Source organism: Oryctolagus cuniculus, chromosome 1 (assembly GCF_964237555.1).
Source record: "Oryctolagus cuniculus chromosome 1, mOryCun1.1, whole genome shotgun sequence".
Classification (NCBI taxonomy): domain Eukaryota; kingdom Metazoa; phylum Chordata; class Mammalia; order Lagomorpha; family Leporidae; genus Oryctolagus; species Oryctolagus cuniculus.
Genome location: NC_091432.1, coordinates 59,316,698 through 59,341,443, shown reverse-complemented (window position 1 = coordinate 59,341,443; position 24,746 = coordinate 59,316,698). Strand labels below are relative to the sequence as shown.

The following is a 24,746-nucleotide window of genomic DNA, read 5'->3' as shown; positions in this document are numbered from 1 at the left end:
TCTTATGCTCTAAAGTACTATCATCAACAAGATAAAACCCAAGTAATCTTATGCCAAGCATCTCCTCAATCATCCCATGTGCCTTGACACCAATTCCTGCTCCAGAAAAAATGGGCCACTACTTTTTTTATCTGTCTATTTTTAAAGATTGATTTGTTTATTTGAAAGGTGGAGTTACACAGAGAGAGGGAAAGACAGAGATCTTCTATCTGCTGGTTCACTCACCCAAATGGCCACAACAGCCAGGACTGGGCCAGGCCAGGTCTCCTACGTGGCTGGCAGGGGCTCAAATACTAGGTTCATCTTCTGCTGCTTTCCCAGGCACACTAGTAGGAAGCTGGGTCAGAAATGGAACAGCCATGACTAGAGTTAATGCTAATATAGAATGCCAGCATCACAAGTAGCAGCTTAACCCACTGTGCCATGATGCCAGCCGCCACCACTACAATGTTGAACTTGTAGTTTACTTTCTTTTTTATTATCATTGTTTTAAAAAAATTTATTTATTAGCCGGCCCCATGGTTCAATAGGCTAATCCTCTGCCTGTGGCGCTGGCACCCTGGGGTTCTAGTCCCAGTCGGGGTGCCAGATTCTGTCCTGGTTGCTCTTCCAGTCCAGCTCTCTGCTGTAGCCCGGGAGTGCAGTGGAGGATGGCCCAAGTGCTTGGGCCCTGCACCTGCATGGGAGACCAGGAGAAGCACCTGGCTCCTGGCTTCGGATCAGCACGGTGTGCCGGCCACAGCGCACAGGCCGCAGCGGCCATTGAGGGGTGAACCAATGGAAAAAGGAAGACCTTTCTCTGTGTGTCTCTCTCTCACTGTCCACTCTGCCTGTCAAAAAAAAATTATTTATATAAGTTGAACAAATTTCATGTATTTCATATATAGAGATTTAGGAGCATAATGATACTTCCCATCCTACCCTTCCTCCTGCCCATGCCCCCACCCTCCTTCCTCTTCCTTTTTTATTCTTTCGTTTAATTTTTACAAGACATACTCTCAGTTTATTTTATAATCATAAGATTAACCCTCCACTAAGTAAAGAATTCAACAAAAAGTAAGAAAAAAAAAACACAAACACTGTTCCACAACAGTAGAGACAAGGGCTGTAAACAACAACCAATTCTCAAAATGTCTATTTTGCTAATGTACATGCATTTTTTGTACTCTATTAGTTACTACAAATTATTTTTTTAAGATTTTATTTATTTGAGAGTCAGAGTTACACAGAGAGAGAAGGAGAGGCAGAGAGAGAGAGAGGTCTTCAATCTGCTGATTCACTCCCCAGTTGGCCGTAACAGCCAGAGCTGTGCTGATCCGAATCCAGGAGCCAGGACTCAGGAGCTTCTTCCAGTTCTTCCACATGGGTGCAGGGGCCCAAGGACTTGGGGCATCTTCCATTGCTTTCCCAGGCCACAGCAGAGAGCTGGATGGAAAGTGCAGCAGCCGGGACTTGAACGGGTACTTATATGAGATGCCGGCACTGCAGGCAGTGGCTTTATTCACTACACCATAGTGCTGGCCCCACTACAAACTATTTTTAAAATTTATTTGAGGCTGAGACAGAAAAAAACGTTCCCATCCATTGGCTGACTCCAAATGTCTGTGTAGCTGGGGCTGGGCCGGGGTTAGAACTGGGAGCCAGGAACACAATGTAGGTCTCCCATATGGGTGATAGGACCCCAGTTACTAGAACTTTCACTGCTAACTCCAAGGGTCTGCACTGGCAGGAAGGTAGAGTCAGGACCTGGAGCTGGAATAAAACCAAAACATTTCAATGTGGGACATAGAAGTCTTTATTGCTAGGCCAAATATCTGCTCCTCAGTTTCACATTCCTATACTTGGAATATTTCTCACATGTTCCATCTACTAATGTTGCCTAACTATTTCCTATCTTCAAAACATAGTGTAAGTCTTAATTTCACCAAACATCAGATTCAATATGTGCTTGCGCTTCTGGCTAATGTATCCTGCTTATGTGGTAATTAGTTTAGCATTTTCCTGTTGGAATAGTGCTTTTCCTATTGTTTGAAAACAAATTGCCACAACATTGTTTCTTTCCTATCAGATATTGACAGGGACAAAGGGATCCTCAGAAACAGAGATTGTGTCCTGTGTATCCTTTATCTTTGTTTTCCAATCACTGCCTAACATGCAATCTGATATTTACTCAACTTCAAGTTGAAAAGTTTACCTTGTACCAAGCCCTCTGTACATTATAATAAATATCATGAAAAGTCTCAAGAGGATTCCTCTACCTACTTACAAAGACAGACAATAAATAGGTAGGATATAGTGGGGTTAATAGATAAAAACAGCCATGGATTCTCTGCAACTCCTTTCATCAAAAGGTGAAGTTTATTCCTCTGTCCCTTGCATCCAATTGGTCCTGTGATATGCTTTTCCAATACAGTGTAGCAGAAATGACATTGTGTGACTTTCTGAAATATCTTCTTCTGTTATCTTGGGACATTTTACTTAATGAACACAAGCTGAGGCCAGCCATCTTGAGGAAGAGAGGACATGTGGAAAGAAAGAAGTTCAGCCTTCCCAACCATCTTCCCAGATGAGTGAACCCAGCTGACCATGTTGCACAGAGATGAACCATCCCTGCTGAACTCACCCCAAATTGTTGACCCACTGAATGAAATGAAATTATTTTGTCACTGAAATTATTTTAAGTTACTGAGATTTTATTACGCTTTTAAAAATATTTATTCATTTTCATCTACTTGAAAGGCAGAATGACACAGAGAAAGAGAAAGTGATCTTCTATCTACTTGCTTATACTCCGAATGTCCACAACATCCAGGACTAGGTCAGGCCAGTGCCAGAAGCATGGAACTCAATTCAGATCTCATAGGTGGGTAGCAAGGGCTCAAGCACTTGAGCTATCATCTGCAGCCTCAAGAATGCATTAGAAGGAAGCTGGTTTAGAAGTGGAGTGACCAGTACTTGAGTCAACACTCCAGTAAAGGATGCAGGCATCATAAGTAGCTGCTTAACCTACTGTGTCACAGTGTTCACCCTTGACTTTTTAAATACAACTAAACTAACTTTAATAATGAAATAAATGTTATAATAGATTCATATAGTAAAATTCAGCAGAGGCTAGCCAGGGAAAATCCTCAGAGATTTGCCTTCAGTGTTTTATGAACAGAAGTTTCTAGAACGAATGGTCAGAGGGGACTGCATAGTAGGTGTTTAACAAAATTATGTAATCGAATTTACTTTAAGCAAAACTTTAAATATTGCAATTATGTCTTCATCTCACTCCTGCCTACAATCAGACACTTAACAAAGACCTAAGTTACTGAACTAGTGTATGGGAGCTAACGTTCTAAATGAAATTCAGGCTATATAGGAGAAAACAAAGTACCAATTCAATGTATATATTATAATAAGCAGAACAGGCAAAAGAATTTCAGGTGGAAGGGAAAATTTTAAAGAATTGGGTCTCAGAGAAGAGCTTCAGAGAAAAGGCAGGTTAGTTAGACTGTAGATTATAAAGAATAGAGAATGAAAATTAGGTTCCTTGAGGCCAGTGCTGTGGCATAGCAGGTAAAGTGCCACCTGTAGAGCCAGCATTGCATATGGGTACCAGCTCGAGTCCCAGCTGCTCCTCTTCTGATCCAGCTCTCTGCTCTGGCCTGGGAGAGCAGTAGAAGATGGCCCAAGTCCCTGGGCTCCTGCACCCACATGGGAGACCTGAAAGAAGAGCTAGGCTCTTGGCTTCAGATGGGCCCAGCTCCGGCTGTTGTGGCCATTTGGATAGTGAACCAGTGGATGGAAGGTCTCTCTCTCTCTCTCTCTCTCTCTCTCTGCCTCTGTAACTGCCTTTCAAATAAATAAAATAAAATCTTAAAAAAAAAGAAAATTGGGTTCCATGTGAAATAGAAAGGAAAAGAGAGGACATTCCAGAAAGGAAAATGGCAAAGCAAACATATAATTGGTCTTGAATGCCAAAGTGAGGATATTTAATTGCATTTTGTGGAAATGGGAACACTGAATACATTTCATAAGTAAAAATCAAGCATTATTTTTAGCAAGATGTTTCATAATGACATCAACAGGGTGAAAAAGTAACCTATAGTATATCCATTAAAATACCCTTCTTTACTCAAATTATGACCTTTGTCATGAATCCCATACTATGATATTAATATACCCCCTTCTGATTGCAAAAAATAATGTGTATTAACATATTTATATATATATTAAGTCTATATATGAAACAAACATGGAAAAATGTTAAAAATGTTAAATCTAAGAATATATGAATTACATCAAAATATTCTGCGTGGTGTCAACACTGAGATTTTACTCTGAAATCCCAGAAGCTATTCATGAGATACCCATTCTAACTATTTTCCTGAATTTTTGTGATCAAATTTGGCTTAGACAAATTTCCAACTATGTAGTTCTAAAATTGGGGCATGTTCTAATACAGAGAGTGGTTTTTTAGCACACTTTTCATTTTCATTTGAAAAGTAGCTGGGTTAGGTGTAATAGACTCAACTTCCCACTGCTCTCTGAGTGCATAGTCCAGCTCACCAACTTGCTATACAGTAATTATGAAGCATGCCAAGTATACAGTAAGTACAAGAATACCTCACATTCTCCTTTGAGCACTGGCACAAAGAAATAAAATAGGAGCCCATAAAGAATTATCCTTCATTTCACAAACACGTACTGTTACCTCATCTGAGCTAAGCATTTAGAATTAGACATCAAATAAGACATTGCTGCTCCCTTACAAACCACTAACAAAAGCAGATACATCAAGATACAGTCTGTGAGGTGCAATGGTGAGTGATACAGATTGGCTTGCTCAGCTTCAGTTACCTTCTTTCTTGTGAGCCATGCTGATGGCAAGAACTGAAAAGCTAGATCTAAGTTTCCTACACATCCTTTCAGCCATAGTCTTGGATATAAATTAGTTTCCACCAACTAGGTGTGCTTACACATTATGTTGAAGGGTAAATTCCTGTCCCTTTGGTTATTTCTTGTTGGCAAGCAAGGTCCTGGGAACTGTGGTTATTTTGTTGTAACCTCTCTTTTACTAACGTTGTGGATGTGAAGAGGCAATTTCAGCTGAAGTACCAGCAACTTTTCAACTCTCCTTTCTGATCCCTAGGGTCCCAGCTGTGGAGGGTACTCTTGTACAAAAGTCAATTCTGTAGTGTTCAAAGAGTCATTTCACCCTAAAACCCTTGCAACAATTTTGTGAAGAATCTAATTCCCTGTGTTAAATTAAATTTAGAGGGGTTTCTATTTCCTGCCTGAACATTCATAGGCAGTATAAAAGGTGTGTAAACAAAATAATGATAATCTAGCCAAGTGTGTGATTAATTCTGCTTGGGCAAATTGGAGGAGTTTCCAAGGAGGAAGTGATAAGATCATGTATCTTAAAGGATGAGTAATAATTAATATTGAGTAGGCACTGTGGGTACTAATAGCAATTGAAAAATACCATATAGAAGCACAATGGTCAAGGGAACAATAAGTAGACTACTGAGTTTCAACTGTCATTTCCAGGTCATCATTTAGTATACTGTTCTAATAATACAGTTACAACTCAGCATTTCTCTATAGAGTGTCAATGATTATTCTACTTTTGTGTTAAAAGTAACATGTGTATTCATATTATATATATGTATAAAATAGATATTGCAGAGGTAATTACAAATATCTTTTCCATTCCAGTCAACCAATGGAATAAATAGCACTCAGGGAGCTGTATAGTGGTTTGTTAGGATATGGGTTCAGGAGCCAGACTGCTTTGATGTTACTTAGCCACTCTGTATATTTTCTTTGCAGGAAAAATGAAGATGATGGTACTAGCCCTCACCCCATAGAATTATTTTGAGGATTAGACTTAACACATGTGAAATGCTTAGAATATAGTTGACAGGTAGACAAACTTCAATAAATGTTATGATAATTTACTATTCTTGTGACAGTATAAGTTTATGGAAAATGGAATTCAGAGGTAAGTTTAGGGCCAGGTATTGTGGCACAGTGGAGTAAGCCACCAGTTGGGACAACCACATCCCACATCAGAGTACCTGGGATCCATCTTCCTGCTAATGCATATTCTGGAAAGCAATAGATAATAGATCAAGTGCTTGGGTCCCTGTCATCCATGTGGAAGACCTGGGTGGTGTTCCTGTGTACTGATATCAGTCTGGACCAGGCCTGACTATCGTGGGCATTTGGGTTTGAAACAGAGAATGGAAGAGATTCATTCATTCTCTCTCTCTCTCTCTCTCTCTCTGTTTCTCTGTGTTTCAAATACACAAATCTTAATAAAAATATTTTTAAGTTTATGCAAAATAGATTTGAAATTTGAAATCTTGCATAGTTCTTTCATCATATACATCATCCATACCATTTTTGAGGTGCTCTGATAGTCTTTTTTTAAAATATACTTAAAAACATTTTTAAGGTGAACAAATTTCATGTATTTCATATATATAGTTTTAGGAACACAGTGATACTTCCTACCCTACCCTCCCTTCCACCCACACTCCTACTCTTCCTCCTCCTTCCTCTCTTATTCTCTCTCTTAGTCTTTACAATGATCTACTTTCTGTTTGCTTCATACTCATAATATTAACCCTATACTTAGTAAAGAATTCAACAAATAATAGTAAGAAAAAGAAACACTGTTTCTCAACAGTAGAGACAAAGGCTGTAAACAATCATCAGATCTCAAAATGTCAATTTCACTCCTAAACATTACATTTCCTGGGTACTGTATTAGTTAACACAATTCAGGAAAAACATATATTTGTTGTTTGGCTTATTTCACTAAGGATAATGGTTTCCAATTGCATCCGTTTTGTTTCATTATTTTTATGGCTGATTATACCAAAGTTTTTTTTTTTTTTTAATTCATTTATTTACTTGAAAGTCAGAGTTACACAGAGATAGAAGGAGAGGCAAAGAGAGAAAGAGAGGTCTTCCATCCGCTGGTTCACTCCCCAGTTGGCCGCAGTGGCTGGAGCTGCGCTGATCTGAAGCCAGGAGTGAGGAGCTTCTTCCGGGTCTCCCATGCCAGTGCAGGGCCCCAAGGACTTGGGTCACTGCTGCTGCTTTCCCAGGCCATAGCAGAGAGCTGGAATGGAAGAGGAGCAGCTGGGACTCAAACCTTCGCCCATATTAAATGCGGGCACTGCAAGCGGTGGCTTTACTCACTACACCACAGCACCAGCCCCCACAATTCAGTTGATGAACATTTGGGTTGATTCAATATCTTAGCTATTGTGAATTGACCTGTAATAAACATGGGCGTATGGATAATTCTTTCATATGCTGATTTCATTTCCTTTGGGTAAATTCCTAGAAGTGGGATGGCTGGGTCATATGGTAGGTCTATATTCAGATTTCTGAGGTATCTCCATACTGTCTTCCACAGTAGCTGGACCAGTTTACATTCCCACCAGCAGTGGGTTACAGTACCTCTTTCCCCAAATCCTTGCCAACATTTGTTTGTTGATTTCTGTTGAAAGCCATGTTAACTGGAGTGAGGTGAAACCTCATTGTGATTTTTTATTTGCATTTCACTAGTGGCTGGTGATCCTGAGCATTTTTTCATGTGTGTAGTAGCTATTTGAATTTCCTCTTTTGAAAAATGCCTGTTCAAGTCCTTTGTTCATTTCTTAACTGGATTCTTTGTTTTGTTGTTGTTGAGTTTCTTGAGCTCTTTATAGATTCTGGCTATTAATCCTTTATCAGTTGCATAGTTTGCAGATATTTTCTCTCATTCTGTCGGTTACCTCTTTGCTATTTCCTTTGCAGTATAGAATCTTCTCAGTTTGATGTTATCCCATCTTGATGTTATCCCATTTGTCTATTTTTCAAGACATTTGATGTAATGAGCAAGGCAACAAAAGGTAAATATAAGTAGAAATTGGTAGAAATATTTTGACATTTTAAGGGTACTGTAAACATAACTGCAGACCCAAAATTATTTCACAGAACCTAGAAGGAACTATGGACAATGCCATAGCCACTCTACTAAAACAACTATGAAGCTTATTTAGTTAACATTCTCATCATTTCCAAGAAAATACCTGCAGCATTGCAAAGGCTAGGCCTATAGCTTTTAATCTGTACGTTCTTTTTGAATTGTCTTCTTATCCTGTTGCTCTCCCCCATTTCCTGAGATGTTTTGTACCCAACTTTTTGTTATCTGTTCGATGAACTTTCCTGGCAACACACAGACAAACCATGCCAAGTGTCAGCTTTATCCAGGAGCCATTGACAACATGGCCCCTACAGTCCAGCACCTTTGGCCTGCACATTAGTAAAGATCTTTCATATCCCTGGTGTGCTTCCCGTCAGACTACTCTAATTTTAAGAACTTGATTTCTTTTTGCTGTACCCTCTCTCTGGATTTTAATGTTTTGCAATTTTTCACTATTGTGAAGCAATAGTCATGTTGTTAATCAAATTACTTTTTCACATTCTTTCTCAACCAGCATTTACTAAAGTGTCTACTCTGTGTTATAGAGGCGCTTGGGAATGAGGAATGTTACTCCTAAGGAACATTCAGTGTGATGGATGAGACAAGTCAAACATACAACAGGTAGTGTTATGAGCTGTAATGTAAGCATCTAAAGAATGCTATAGTCAAACAGAGCAAGGACACAGAACTGACTCCTTTGAGGAGAGAAAGCTAGAGGTAAGTCTTAAAAGATATCTAGGAGTAGCAGAGATTTTGTTTTTGTGGATTTTTTTGGTGATTTATCTATTTCAACGGGTTTATTGAGATATCATTCATAAACAATATATTTCACCCAGTTAAAGTATACAAGTCAGGGGTTTTTAATATGTCTGTAGATATGCACATCCTCTATCTACATAAAATTTTAGAACACCTAATTAGAGGCCAGTGCTATGGCACAGTGGAATAAAGCCAGTGCCTGTAGCTCCAGCATCCCATATGGGTGTTAGTTTGAGTCTGAGCTGCTCCATTTCTGATCTTGCTCCCTGCTAATGTGCCTAGGAAAGCAGCAGAGGACAGCCTAAGTCTTTTGGCCCCTGAACCCCTGTGGGAGATCCAGAAGAAGCCCCTGGCTCTTGGCTTCTGACTGGTCCAGTTCCTATCATTATGGCATTTTGAGGAGTGAACCTGCAGATGGAAGACTCTCTCTCTCTCTCTCTCTCTCTCTCTCTCTCTCTCTCTCTCTAACTCTGCCTTTAAAATAAAAGAATATCTAATATCCCCAAAAGAAACTGCATCCCCCTTAGCCATCACCCCAACTTCCCTTATCACTTCCTCATCCGATAACCACTTATCTTCCTTCTCTCTCTCTCTCTCTAACACACACATACACACACACACATACACATATGTATACACAGAGAGATGTGTGTATCTGAGCATTTCACATAAATAAAATCATATATGTGATACATTGTAATGGGCTTCTTTCACTTATAGTATTTTCAAGGTTTATCCATATTATACCATGTATCAGTACTTCATATTTTTTTTTGACAGGCAGAGTTAGACAGAGAGAGAGAGAGACAGAGAGAAAGGTCTTCCCTCCGTTGGTTCACCCCCCAAATGACCACCACAGCCAGCACGCTGCGCCAATCCAAAGCCAGGAGCCAGGTGCCTCCTCCTGGTCTCCCATGCAGGTGCAGGGCCCAAGGACTTGGGCCATCCTCCACTGCCCTCCAGGGCCACAGCAGAGAGCTGGACTTGAAGAGGTACAACTGGGACAGAACCGGCACCCCAACCGGGACTAGAACCCAGAGTACCGGCGCCACAGGCGGAGGATTAGCCTAGTGAGCCGCGGTGCCAGCCATTCCTTTTTATTGCCAAATAATACAGGGGAGTTCAAATCATTCATAGAAAACATGCATTATCTTTTAGCTGCATTTTTACGCTAATTTTTGAAACCCCTACTATCCTAGTGTATAAATCAACTACACTTTAATTATCCATTCATAATCTACTGGACATTTGAGTTGTTTCCACTTTTTAGCTGTCACAGATCAGGCTACCATGAAGAGCTATGTGAGTTTTTGTGTGAAGATATGTTTTCAGTTCTCTAGAGTATTTCAAAATCTTTGTGGAAAATGAATTAAAACATTATTTTTAAATCTATGCATATTTTAATAACATGTATTTCTATGAACTTTTTGAAGACTCACAATTATGGATGGAATTGCTGAATCATTTGGAAATACAATGCTTAAAATTCAAGAAACTGCCAGACTATTTCTGAAATGCTACATCTTTTACATTTTGATCAATAGTATATGAAGTTTCGGTTTCTACAGATGTTTGCCACATTTGTTATCATCTTTTGATTATAACCACACTAGTGGATATGAGGTGGTACTCATTGTGGTAGGAAATTAATTTTCTTTTAACTTCTTGTTTCCAGCATTCTAGCACAGTATCTGACATATAAATTGTTACTTTAACTTTTAGAATCGAGAAAGAGAAAAAAGATATAAAAGTAAAAATAATAGAAAATTCAAAGGCAAAGAATCAAGAGAATATAGATTGTATTGTGTAAATTGTTAAAAGTTCACTATGTTGATGCATTGCTTTATGTGGAAAAGTTTCAAAAAGTAGTGTTGAAGACTTAATGAATGAGTATTGAGTGCTTTCATGTACCAGGAAATATTTTTGGCACTGGGATACAGCAGTGAACAAGATAGATAATGTCACTTCCTATGAGGAAGACTGAAAATAAAAATAATATAAAATGAGAAACTCAAGAAGTTTCACCAAAGAAATTATTTGAAGAAAATTGCATATCCTAATGTGGTAGAGAATAACTTGGGTAAAAATAAGGCTACATTAGCTTAGGTGGAAGGTGGATGGCATTTAAACCAAGAGACCTGAGTTGTTAAAAACCACTCAGGTACATGAAGCTTTTGGTGCAAAATTATAATTAGAAGGAACAGAAAAGGCAAAGATCATGAGACAGACTGCATTAAACAGAAATCCCAATGCTAAGTAGATTTAAAAATACAGACTTAGGATTTCACACAAGAACCTGTTCATAGATGATCCCAGTTTTGATTAACTCAGAACACAACAACGATTTCAAGGATTCAGGAACTTTCTGTTTTTATTTTGTCATCTTTACAGTGTTCTTGTATTTACATGTACTATGTGGACTGACAATGAGCTTGTAACCAGCCCAATTGCCAGAAAATAAAATATGGCTTAAGTTGTATCCAAAAACAGAGTGATGGGGTTCAAGAGTTTTCCTCACGTTTTTCTTTTACTTTTTGATTTTTGTGACATATTGGAGTTTATGAGCCTACCTAACTAGAATATTTTTCTTAGTGGAACAGTTAAAAAACAAATTGAAATAAGAAATGATTATAAAAACATTTTAAGCTCCATATATTATTTCATGACAAAGAATATTTAAGTAATTCTCAAAGCTGAAGCCAAACTACACAGTTTTCTCTCTAAAAAAGCAAACATTCCACATTGGCTGACCTTTTCTGCAATGACAAGTGGGTGAAATTAGTATGTTACCTAGCAGATATTCTTGAAAAACTAAACTCATTCAATTTCTTCTTCGAGGAAAAGGTGATGTTTTATTAATGAAATAATTTCAAGAGGTGGAGTGAACATTTTAAAAATGATTGGTAATATTTCCATTATGTGATTGTTACTGAAAATGTAATATGTCACCCACAAAACTCTACTATTTGTATGCATTAAAATGTGGATACTGTTTTATAACAGTCAAAAAGTACTCTGACACATTTCAGTTTTAAACTCAGCTATTTAAAATATATAAATTCATCTTTTTCCCATTCACATCCAAGACTAGCTAAGGGTATTTTCCTCCCAAATTTATAATAAATATTCTATTGGATATTGGAGAGGACAGGAAGTTTGTGTTCATGATTTAGTAAGTAAAGCCAGTGAAACTGACTCCCTTTGAAACAGTTATACCATTTGGACCCTTGTGTTATTGTAGGATATATTTTTCATTCATGAACACCATTAATAGAACTCATGGAGCTTAGAACCAAGCTCTTGATCACCATATTACAAAGTGTTAAACAGATTTTTTTAAAGATTTATTTATTTATTTATTTACTTGAAAGTCAAAGTTACACAGAGATAGAAGAGGCAGAGAGAGAGAGGTCTTCCATCTGCTGGTTCACTCCCCAGTTGGCCGCAATAGCTGGAGCTGCGTTGATCCAAAGCCAGGAGCCAGGAGCTTCTTCCGGGTCTCCCATATGGGTGTAGGGGCCCAATGACTTGGACCATCTTCTACTGCTTTCCCAGGCCATAGCAGAGAGCCAGATCGGAAGTGGAGCAGCAGAGAATTGAATGGGCACCCATACAGAATGCTGGCACTGTAGACAGCAGCTTTACCTGCAACACCACAGTGCTGGCCCCTAAACAGATGTTTTAAAAAGATAACATCACGAGGCTGGTGCTATGGCACAGTAGGTTAATCCTTCACCTGTGCTGCCAGCATCACATATGGGTGCCAGTTCTAGTCCCAGCTGCTCTTCTTCCAGTCCAGCTCTCTGCTATGGCCTGGGAAAGCAGTAGAAGATGGCCCAAGTCCTTGGGCCTCTGCACCCATGTGGAGGGAGACCAGGAGAAGCTCCTGGCTCCTGGCTTCAGATCGGCACAGCTCCAGCCATTGTGGCCATTTGGGGAGTGAACCAGTAGACAAGGGATCTTTCTCTCTGTCTCTCCCTCTCACTGTCTGTGACTCATCTCTCTCAAATAAATAAAATTTTTTTAAAAAAGATAACATCACTCTAAAATTTAATAAATTAATACATAATATAACATTAAAATATAATTTTATTAATTTTATAGAGCAAAAATGCCCTATACTTCTAGTGAATAAGATAAGATACTTGGAAATTGACCTTTATTTAATATTTAATGCATTATTTTTAAATAGCTTTTTTGATATATAATTTTCTTATACCTATTTAAGTTGTATGCCTTTTTGAGGTATGTAGTCATGATTTTTAATATATTCACAAATATGTGGAATCAATACCACATTCTATCTTAGAATATTTTCATCATCCTAAAAGATATCACATATAAAATAGTAGACATTCATCATTTTCACACAAAATGTCCAGTCCTAAGTAACTACTAATTTACTTTCCATCACTATAGATTTTTCTGTTTTGGGATTTTATATAAATGGAATCACATAATATGAGGTCTTTTGCTACTAGCTTCTCTCACATAGCATACTATTTTCTTTTTTTAAGATTTTATTTATTTTATTTGAGAGGTAGAATTATAGACAGTGAGAGGGAGAGATAGAGAGAAAGATCTTTCTTCCACTGGTTCACTCCCCAAATGGTTGCAAAGGCCGGAGCTGCGCCGATCCGAAGCTAGGAACCAGGAACTCCTCAGTCTCCCATGTGGGTGTGGGTGCCCAAGCAGAGAGCTAGATTGGAAGAGGAGCAGCTGGTACTTGAATCAGCATCCATATGGGATGCAGGTGCCACAGGTGGAGGATTAACCTACTGTGCCATGGCGCCAGCCCCACATAGCATACTATTTTCCAGGTTCATCTATGTTATAACATATTTGAATAATACCTTCCTTTTTATGGCCAAATAATATTCTGTTGTATGGATATACAGCATTTTGTTTGTAAATACCTCCATTGATGGACGTATGTATTGTTGACATCTTTTTTTTTTTTATTTTTTTAATTTTTGACAGGCAGAGTGGACAGTGAGAGAGAGAGACAGAGAGAGAAAGGTCTTCCTTTGCTGTTGGTTCACCCTCCAATGGCCGCCGCTGCAGCTGGCGCACCGCGCTGATCCGATGGCAGGAGCCAGGAGCCAGGTGCTTTTCCTGGTCTCCCATGGGGTGCAGGGCCCAAGCACCTGGGCCATCCTCCACTGCACTCCCTGGCCATAGCAGAGAGCTGGCCTGGAAGAGGGGCAACCGGGACAGAATCCGGCGCCCCAACCGGGACTAGAACCCGGTGTGCCGGCGCCGCAAGGTGGAGGATTAGCCTATTGAGCCACGGCGCCGGCTCTGTTGACATCTTTTGACTATTGTAATATGGCTGCTATGAACATTCATATATATACAAGTTTTTTTAACATCTGTATTCAATTATGTGGGATATATACTTAGGAGTAGAATTGCTGGATCTTATGGTAATTGTACGTTGAACTTTTTTCAGAAATTCCAAACTTTTCCACAACAGCTGTACCATTTAAAATTCCCACCAAGAATAAACAACAATTAATCCACACCCTTGCCATTACTCATTATTTTCTGCTTTTTAAAAATACTCTGGTAGGTATGAAGTGGTATCTCATTATTGTTTTGATTTTCATTTTCCTATTGCAATGATGTTGAGCATCTATAGTACTTATTGGTTATTTTTATATTTTCTTTTAAACAAATGACTGTTCATGTCCTTTGGCCATTTATAAAATAGGTTGTTTATCTTGGTTCATTTGTTTTATTTTTAACATCTGGTTATTTATTTGAAAGGCAGACTTACAGAGAGGAGATGGAGAGACAGAAGGAGCAAGAGAAATCTTCCATCTGCTGGTCACTGTTCAAATGGCTGCAATGACCAGAGCTGGGTGAGGCCAAATCCAGGAAACTGGAACTCCTTCTGGGTCTCCCATGTAAGTTGCAGGGGCTCAAGTACTTGAGCTATCTTGTACTACTTTTCCAGGCACGTTAGCAGGGACCTGAATCAGAAGTGGAGCAACTGAGACTCAAACAGGTACTCACACGGAATGCGTATGGATTAATATTTCAGAAACCACCATATACATATGCCGGACTTGAACAATTAAGGACGTTAATGGCAGATGGTAGGAGCTAGGTTGCTCACTGTTGGAGTAGGAGGCTACACACAAGCAAAAGGAAGCAGCTAACAAGATCCATGTGGTAATGGATTAGAGCTGTGGACACCAGTATGAAACCATGTTTAGCTTAATATGAGAATTTTTAAGTTGTTGGAAAAATAAAATTGAAAGATAAGTTTATTGGTGCAAAAGCCAATTTGAAATCTATGTGTAGTTTTTTCATAACATGAATTAGCTGTGAACCTTTTGAAGTGCCTTCATATAGATCCAGATGATTATACATAGAAATATTTATGTGTCTATAGATACAGGTTAGTATAAAAACATATTTCTTTACTATGTCATCTAAATGGGTCTAGAAGCAACATTACCCCAGTAGCAATAAAAATACACAGCATCATTTTCAGTACCATCCCCCAGAAAAAGAGTTGGGTCTCGGTGAGTCTTATGAGCTGGAATGGCCCTTTAATGTTGTCCGAAGTTGGGCCTACGTAGCCAGGACTTTATTATACTCTCACATCAGTGACTCAATGGATGTGGCCTATGAGACATTGACCAAGTCAGTTCTCTGCAGCCTTTTTTCCCCAAAAAGCTGCCAGTTGAAAGCTGTCACAGACAGCTCTCTTGGAAGCTGATGCAGCAAGTCCTTCTTTGAAATGGGTCATGAGCAGTGCATCATTGGATCCACCACAGATGGTAACCAGATCACATATATACAAGAGATCAAGGTGAGCCAGGATCTGTAACTAGGGTATCCTGGATGTTAAGAGAAAGAAAACAGGATGGATCTGAGAACAGACAGGCTTCTAGAGTCCAGAGGGGTATGCAAAGGCAGGAGCTGTCAGAAAGCAAAAGAAGCAAACGAGAAAGGCTCTACAATCCCTCAGAATGAAAGGACTTTGTAGCAAAGTTTTGGCCTACTTCGAAATTTTTCATGCACAAAACTGAAAGCAAGCAGCTAAGTCAAGGGGAATGAGACAGAAAGAAATAACTAAGCTTTGAATGACATGAGCTTAGAGTTCTTTGACTTGGAGAAGAATCAGCCTGCTTAGTAGTAATATGGGACCATTACCTGAAAGGTGGAGCCCGTGGAATGCTTTAATTAGTGGAGCAACCTCTTAAAGTTTGAATATTTAGGTAGACCCAAAATACAAGAGTACTTCAAACAGTTTGTGATAAAATGGAATTAAAAGGAAAGTTTGCTCTGGGACAAACCTATTTTGAAATCCATTTATAGTTTTCATAATAGGCATTTTCATGAACTTTCTGAAAACTCCTCATGCCTCTCCCCCATCTGTAGAAAGTTGCTGCAGCAGGTTCTGCAGTTCACTAGGCCATCTTGGTCTTTGCCAGTGATATACATCACTACTGAAATCCAAGAAGGCCTCATCTCATGTACATTTCTTATTCTTAGATTCATAAGAAGAATTAGATATGACAAGCCATTCGGTCACTTCAGTTTTTCTTTGTGCTGTTCTGTATAAAACTCCCATTTCAAATGTAAATCTGTGTGGATTTTCATAACATGCTGTGTGGATCTCTACCTATTTCCAGAATTACCCTGTTGCTTAAAGTGAAGAACTTCAGACAGATCTCTTCCTGCACGCCGGGTACCTATCAGTCTTCTAACATTTTTGCAACTTTCACTGGAGCACTTTGTTGCCGACTGACATATGTCTCAGATAACCCTGTAGATCCCAATGATTCAGTTAATAGGATCTTCATGTTTGGGTCCTTATGCCAAATTACCCATTTGGATTATCTGGCTTACTGACTTGTGGATAGCATTTCTTAGTGCTAGGTTGCCTTGTCTACCTTATACTTACTCTGTCTAGCTGAAAAGGATCTTGCATAGATTAATGGAGAAAACTACTCATGTATAAGTGTAGGGGTGCAATCGTTATGGGGCAAACCTTATCCCTTTTCTAATATTTTGAAATATTGCTCCCCTTTAACTGCTAGTGAGAAATCTGTCAGCTTTCTTTTTTTGATTTGCTTTTCAGGTAGGAAACAAAACCTGTGCTAATTCTCCTTTCAAGTGTCTACATTTTGTCTTTCAAGCTACTTTCCCTGGAATATTCTACTTTGTCTTCTAAATCTGTGGCACAGCAGGTCTTGTATTTCTTGGTTGCCAATCACTTCTTTTTCTTCTAATTTTTGTCTGAGTTTTCTACAGGGTAATCTTGTTAATTCTTGTTAAAAATTTAAGAAAATATATCTATTTGAAAGACAAACAGAGAGAGCTTCCATTCACTAGTTTATTCCCAAAATGTTGGCAACAAGGTCATAGCCAGGATCCGGGAATGCAGTCTACACCTCCAACATGGGTTGTAGGAACCCAGTTATCTGAGCCATCACCACTGCCTCCCAGCTCATTGGTTGGGAACCAAAACAGGAGCCAAAATTGGGAATGAAACCCAAGCACTCCAGTGTGGGATGCAGGCATCCTAACTGTTAAGCTAAGCACTCTCTCCCTATTTCTTATTTAGGAAACATTTTTAAAATAAATCTCTACCGTCTTTCTTCATTTTGGTGGTCAGTTAATAAAACTCCATAGAAAGATACTCTGCAGGGTGCTTCTCCACAGGAGTCTGTCTCTGACTGGGAAGACTTCCTACTTCACATTTCCGTATTCTGGCATATAGTTTACACACATGTGTACCTAAGCATGTGACTCATTAAAATTCACATTTATAGGAATGGAGTCCTTCTTACTGTGTTGCTGCATTTCTTCTGGATTAATGGAAATCCCCCCTCTATGTAATTGTGGTCAGTTTTCAGAGCTAAGTGAGATGCTGAGATGGGGCAAAGTGGGTAGCATGGAGAGTGACATGTGCATTCTGGGTAGGAGAACATGAAATTCAAATTTCTGAGTTAGTAGGGACTTGGTGTCTTCTAGGAATGTCTGGGAAGTTGTAGCACAGTTTTTAAAAGGAAAGTGGTTGGGAACTGAAGGTGGAGGTCTTTGGTGAGAGTTATGGAGCAGGAAGTACAGATCCTTTAAAGCTTCTTTTTCATTGTTAATTTCTGATTGACACGTAACAGGTGTACACATCATGGGTTACAGTGTGATATTTAAAACATTCACAGCACATACTGATCAAATCTTCACACAATGTAAAATGCACTGTTGTGCATTGTAGTACCCTGTTATGCTGAGGAACACTTGAAATTATTCCTATGTGTGTTGGTACTTATTATCCAGTGTCCCTCTGTTCCCCACCCCAACCCTTTCCCAGTCTCTTAGTAATCCCTATTCTAAGTTCAGACTGACTCTTTTTTTAGCTTCCCATACAAGGGAGACCACATGGTATTTGTCTTTTCTATGCCTAGCTTATTTCACTTTAGGCCTTTGAAGGCCAGCACACTGGGTATATTTCTCTGGGGAACATGAGAAATTATCTGTTCTTCACCTGTATTCTGTCTACCTGGGACAGGGAAACATGCAGGAGCTTCTCTTTGATCAAGTTTTAGTCAGATTCTTTTAAACACTCTTCTCAAGGAGGCCGTCACTTTTGGACTTCTGTGTCTTTGTATGGCCCAATTTTAGTAAGAATTCTGTTGAGCTGGTTTAGACAGAATATCCCACCCTTGTATCTGGTTGCTCTTGACATCTGGGTCCCTCATTTTTGCTAATCATCCAGGTGACATCTGATCATCCCAGCCTTCATTCAGCAAGAACCCTGTTAGGTTGAGTTAGCTAGAATCCTCCCTTACGCATCATGTTTCCACTTAGTAATTTTCCATCCGCATATCCCCTCAACACTGCTGCTTGGCTATAGATTCCCTCTTTTCCTTATATTTGGAAGTGAGCCAGTCTCTATCCCTTACTATAAAACTCTGTCACAATAGTCCCTGAACCTGTATAGTTGTGATAGTCCTGAAAGAAGTCAGCCCTACTTTACTATTGTGGTAATTTTTAAAATTGATTTGATGAACATATAATAATTGTACTTATTTATGGGATAGTGTTACATTTCAGCACATGAATACAGCATGTATTGATCAAATCAGGGCAATTAGCATTTTTGTTTCTATATCATTTCTTTATATTTAAAGTCTCTGAGCTCTTATCTTCTAGTTCTTCATAAGACATATAATGTTACTGTGAATAATAATTACCCCACTGGGCAATGGAACACTAGCAGCTGTTCCTTCTTTCTAACTGTGGTTTGGTACCTGTTATCCAACCTCCTTCTCTCCTGTCCCACTTTCTAGACTCTAGTAATCTCTATTCCAGTTTCATATTGTCATTTTTTAGGTTCCACAAATGAGAGAGATGTCTGCCATATTCCATTTAACGCATCTTCCAGTTCCATCCATTTTGCTGCAATTGACAGGACATCATTCCTTTTTATGGCCAAATAACATTTCATTGTGCGTATATATTTTCTTTATTCATCTGTTGATAGAGACTTTGGTTGAGTCCATATCTTGCCTTTTGTGAATATTGCATATAGCCTAAACTCTGAGGCTTACTTCTACCTAATTTCATGAATTATCTTTTTTTTGATTGATTTTTATTTAAAGTACTTATCTTGAATGATCTCATTCATGCACATGGTTTCAATTGCTACATAATAACTTGTCAATTCCCAGACAGGTCTTTAGTCTTGATGTCTTCCCTGACATTATTATATATTATATTATATTATATTATATTATATTATATTATATATATTTAAATGTGTTTATCTGACATTTTTCACAGTAGTCTATCACAGATATTTTTCCCAAATCATAATGTTTACTTCTTGGTTTATATTCCCAACTCTTTTTGTAACACCATTATTATTCATCTGTTAGAGAAAATAAAATATGGAAATTATCCTAGCTTTTTGCCCCTACTTTTTAGCTCTACAATTATTAAATGTTGCCAATTCCATTTTGTTAAATAATTCTGAAAATGTTGTCACCTAATCTCAATTCCCACTGCATACAGTACACCTTCCTGAGTTCAGGTCATTATTATTTATTGCCTAGGTTATTAAGTAAATGGTTGATCCTTTCCCTCTAAATTTAATTCATGGCTATCTGGAAGGGAAGTCTTGCCTTACAGTCAATGAAGATACTTATTATCTGTTTGTCTATATGCCCACAAAAGGAAACATTTTAAAATAGAGAGATTAGCAACACCTGTAACTCCAAAACTAGCTGGCACAGGCAATGGTCCTGTTTAAAATAAAGTGGTACTTGTCTTCTTTTTACAGCAAACAAATGAACTCTTGGGTGTAACTGTCAAAGTGGAACACAGCTGGACAGTTCTTAAAACTATAAAGCATTTTATTCAGAACTATTGCAATAGGAGAATAAAGACATCAGAATAGACCTGGGCTCAATACAGATATAACAAAGACCTAGATTTACAGCCAGCCAGCAGAGTGAAGGGTATAGTGCATGGAAATCACTAAGGAGACATCAGAGGTAGGGAGGTTCTTGCTAAACTGCCTTAATGGTATTCTTATTTTTAAAAATTATTTGACAGGTAGAGTTATAAACAGTGAGAGTGACAGAGAGAAAGATCCTCCTTCTGTTGGTTCACCCCCCAAATGGCTGCCACGGCCAGAACTATGCTGATCTGATGCCAGGAGCCAGGTGTTTCCTCCTGGTCTCCCATGTGGGTGCAGGGCCCAAGCACTTGGGCCATCCTCCACAGCCTTCCCGGGCCACGGCAGTGAACCAGACTGGAAGAGGAGCAACTGGGACTAGAACCTGGTGCCCAACTAAAGGCAAAGCAAGGTGATTAGACATTAAGGATGGGGAATTCTCTTTAAACTCACTTAACAGGATTCTTTCTAAAACTGGGTTATTTGGGCTCAGCAGAACGGGGGCCAAGATCAAGGCCATTTGGAGGAACTTGCTCAGGGGAACCTGATTGAAGTTTGCTCAAGGAGAGGGTCTTTGTCAATATACCAATTGTCAATAATGTAGACCATATACATGTTTGATAAACTACAACTTTTATCAAACAAAACTGAACATTAGAAGAATGCAGAGTAAGTTTTTAATTGGCCTATTTTAGACATAGATTGTTTTTGGCTATCTTTTGAAGAGATCAAAGGACATTAACATTCCTGAAATCATCTTTTTTTTTAACTTTTATTTAATGAATATAAATTTCCAAAGTACAGCTTATGGATTACAATGGCTTCCTCCCCATAACATCCCTCCCACCCACAACCCTCCCCTTTCCCACTCCCTCTCCCCTTCCATTCACATCAAGATTCATTTTCAATTCTCTTTATATACAGAAGATCAGTTTAGCATACATTAAGTAAAGATTTCAACAGTTTGCTCCCACACAGAAACATAAAATGAAAAATACTGTTTGAGTACTAGTTATAGCATTAAATCTCAATGTACAGCACATTAGGGACAGAGATCCTACATGAGGAGTAAGTGCACAGTGACTCCTGTTATTGACTTAACAAATTGACACTCTTGTTTATGGCATCAGTAATCACCCTAGGCTCTTGTCATGAGCTGAGGTGGCATGTACCAATGCCATCTCACTAGTCCCAGTGATCAATTTCTGTTCACAATTGATCGTAATGATATGACTAAGAACCAAAGGGATCACATAAACAAGAATAGTGTCTGCAAATACTAGCTGATAGAATCAAAAAGGGAGAGAATGATCCAACATGGGAAGTGAGATACACAGCAGACCCATAGAATGGCAAATGTCCTAAACAGCACTCTGGCCTCATAATCAGCCCTTAAGGCATGCGGATCCGGCTGAAAAGCCCATGAGAGTATTTCATGCATGGAAAGCCAAGACACTCTGGGGAAAAAAAAAAAAAAAGAAAAAAAAGAAGAAAAAAAAAACTAAATGTAAGATCGCCACGAGTGAGATCCCAGTGGAAAGAATGGGTCATCAAAGAAGGAGGTACCTTTCTCTGAAGGGAGGAGAGAACTTCCACTTTGACCATGGCCTTGTCTAAATATGATCAGAGTCGGTGAACTCAGGGGGCTTCCATAGCCTTGCCAGTTCATCTTTTATTTTTTAAAAAAGTCTTTCTGCATCTTCATGATCTGTAGTCAATATTCCAAGCTCATTGTCTTGACATATAAAATTTGTTAAAGTATTTGCCATGAATATCTTGCATACTCATTTCCTCTCTCTCCACAACATATTTTATGAATTATAGGCAAGCCAGACTAAATTTGATCCTTCTTAAAGCTAAGACTTTACTCACGATATTCTTTCTATCATAGTCTTGCCAACTTTATCAACTCTTGCATTACATTTAGAGACCCACCTCAGCGTCACTTCTTCCCAAAATTTTTCTCTAGATTTCTTATGGCTAAGAGTACCATCTTCTATACTTCCTTCAGGTCCTTTCTATGGATCAGTTAGAGCAAATATGTCATGAAGATACTAGTTTATGTGACTACTGTCCCAAAGACAATAATCTACAGGGAGACAGTGAGGTTATTTCAGTTTCCATTTTGTGTCCAACGTCTACCTCAGGGCCTGTTACCAAGAGATGCTGAATACAAGAATCTATAAATGAATGCATGAACAAGGATACTAAAGCTGGTGAATTTACCTAATATTTGGTAGTCAGTGGAAACAATTGTTAGACTCAAAATCTCTATTTCTTCCAACAAAGAATAGAGGCCTACAGTTGTTATTCATGAGCAGCTCTGGAAAAATAGAATCACCAACAAAAATTGGCACTCTGCCAACCAAGCAAATCGTTCCAGTGAGTTTCTGAAGGTCCAGGAGTGAGCTGTATGAGGCCCCCAGAGCCATGTGGCCTGGTTTTGCCAAGGCAGCCACAGGTGGGACTTGAAATTCAATAAATCTGTAGCAGGCTAATTTTCAAGTTGATAATTTTGCATGGCCTGCAAATGATATTATAAATATCAAAGTAGACCTTGTAATTAAAAAGTTTCTCTACCCTTGGCTCTATACAAACCCTTTAATGACATTTCTAAGTATAGTTTAATTCTTATAACTCAGTTATCTCATCAAGCACCCAAATCACTATGTGGTCAAGCCAATGAGAAAATAGGCTATGTGAATTGAACTAGGGTGACACTTTTCAGAGACCACAACAGAAAGCAAAGACTTCCAAAATAAATTGTTCACATTGACAGCTCCTTTTCTTCCCTCACCAGCCCAGGAAACTTCCAAGAAAATGTCTGTAGTCTCAATGAATATCTAAAGACAGGGCTTTAGACAAACAGTAGGTATGAAGAAGGAAAAGACACCCCACAAAGCAAAACTCAGCATCTGTATAAAATCTGGTGACATATGAAGAAATAAATAAGCACTGCATGCAAAATTACAGGTGTAAAGAGATGTATGAAAATTAATCTGGAGAGAATAGAGAAAACCTTTGGGAAACAGCTATTTTGTGTGTTAAAGAAAAGTCAAAACATTATAGACTCTATAATACAGCTGAAAGGAGATTCTAAAATCCTAGACAACAAGCAGCCGGCAGAGCTAGAAGGCATATTAAAAATAAATAAAGTCATTACCTATCTTAAAATAGATTTAGAGGCAGATGTGAAATGGATCACAAAGTAACAGGGAACAGAAACAACATTGCAGACAATTATGTCAAAGAAAGAAAAAGCTTGAGAAAAAGATGTAAGGTTAAAAACTTCTTTATTCTTTCATTGTCATTTTAGTAGGACCTTAGGAAGTAGAGAAGATAAATGCTTGTGGTTGAACAACCACCTTAACAAGAAGTCTCCCTCTTGGCTTTTGAGAAAGAAAACAGTGCTGTTGGAACAGAAAATAGAACCTGAACCATTAGTAAACATTAATGAACCCCAAGGAACCCTGCCTGTCAATTATCTAAAAGGTACCATAAGGGTGCTGGTTCATGTCCCAGCTACTTTACTTCTGATCCAGCTCTCTGCTTATGGCCTGGGAAAGCAGTGGAAGATGGCCCAAGTGCTTGGGCCCTGCACCCACGTAGGAGGCCCTGGGGGAGCTCCTGGCTCTTGGCTTTGGATCGGTCCAGCTCCAGCCATTGCATTCATTTGGTTAGTGAACCAGTGGAATGGAAGACATTTCTCTTTGTCTCTCCCTCTCTCTGCTTGCAATTCTACTTCTCAAATAAATAAATAAATAAATAATCTTTAAAAAAGAAAGATGTTTCTAATGTAGATTACTGATAACCTTCCTATCATATGTGAAATCTTTGGCTAGACAGAATATGGCTCAGAAACTCCACTTGAGGCATTTAAACATGATTTAGTTGAACTTGTCTCATTCATGTGGCATCAGCTGCTCAAAATCTGATTGGGCTCTGAAACTTGATACTCTGTATGGGGGCCTCTTTTTCCTTTCAGATGGTGTCAATATGCAGACTGCTTACAATGATGTTCCTTGGTTTGAATTGTCTTTGACCTATTGTACTGTGCACCTAATGAGTCTTTTCATCTGGAAAGTCATGTCTTTCAGTGCCTAGAAACTTTCTTAAATTAATTCCTTGAGAACTTATTTCCCTCCATTTTCTTTGTTTTCATTTTCAGAGACATTTTTCATCATATTTCCCAAGGATACCTTTTTTGTTTTCTAAACAACTGAAAACCTACAGTTATGTACTCCCTCTTCTTCTTTCATGACTAGAATATATTCTCTTATATACATATGGATGCCAGTTGAAGTCCCAGCTCCTCTGATATGACTTCCTGCTCATGCAACTTGGAAAAGCAGCAGAAGATGGCCCAAGTACTTGTGCCCCTGCTCCTATGTGGGAGACCTAGAAGAAGCTTCTGGCTACTGGCTTTGGCCTGTCCCAGCCCCAGCTGTTGCAGCCATTTGGGGTGTGAACCAGCATATGAAAAATTCTTTCTCTCTCTCTCTCTAATTCTGATTTTCAAATAAATAAATGAATCTTTTAAAAAAATAGAGTAAGATACCACAATGCTAATTGGAAGCTTTGTGTGCCTAGAAG

The 24,746-nt window shown here is 38.7% G+C and overlaps 1 protein-coding gene across 5 annotated transcripts in view; it reads left to right on the top strand.

Moving 5' to 3' along the window:
- SYT9 (synaptotagmin 9) overlaps positions 1 to 24,746 on the top strand; it is a 409,891-nt gene that overhangs the window by 72,178 nt on the left and 312,967 nt on the right. For 2 of the 5 annotated variants that reach the window (XM_070074132.1, XM_070074123.1), the window contains exons 4-5: positions 7,804 to 7,898; positions 8,518 to 8,689. The gene's annotated coding sequence lies outside the window, so the exon portion shown is untranslated. Of the gene's footprint in view, positions 1 to 7,803; positions 7,899 to 8,517; positions 8,690 to 13,803; positions 14,641 to 24,746 lie in introns of those variants that run through there. The other 3 variants (XM_070074128.1, XM_070074126.1, XM_070074118.1) reach the window with 2 other exon arrangements.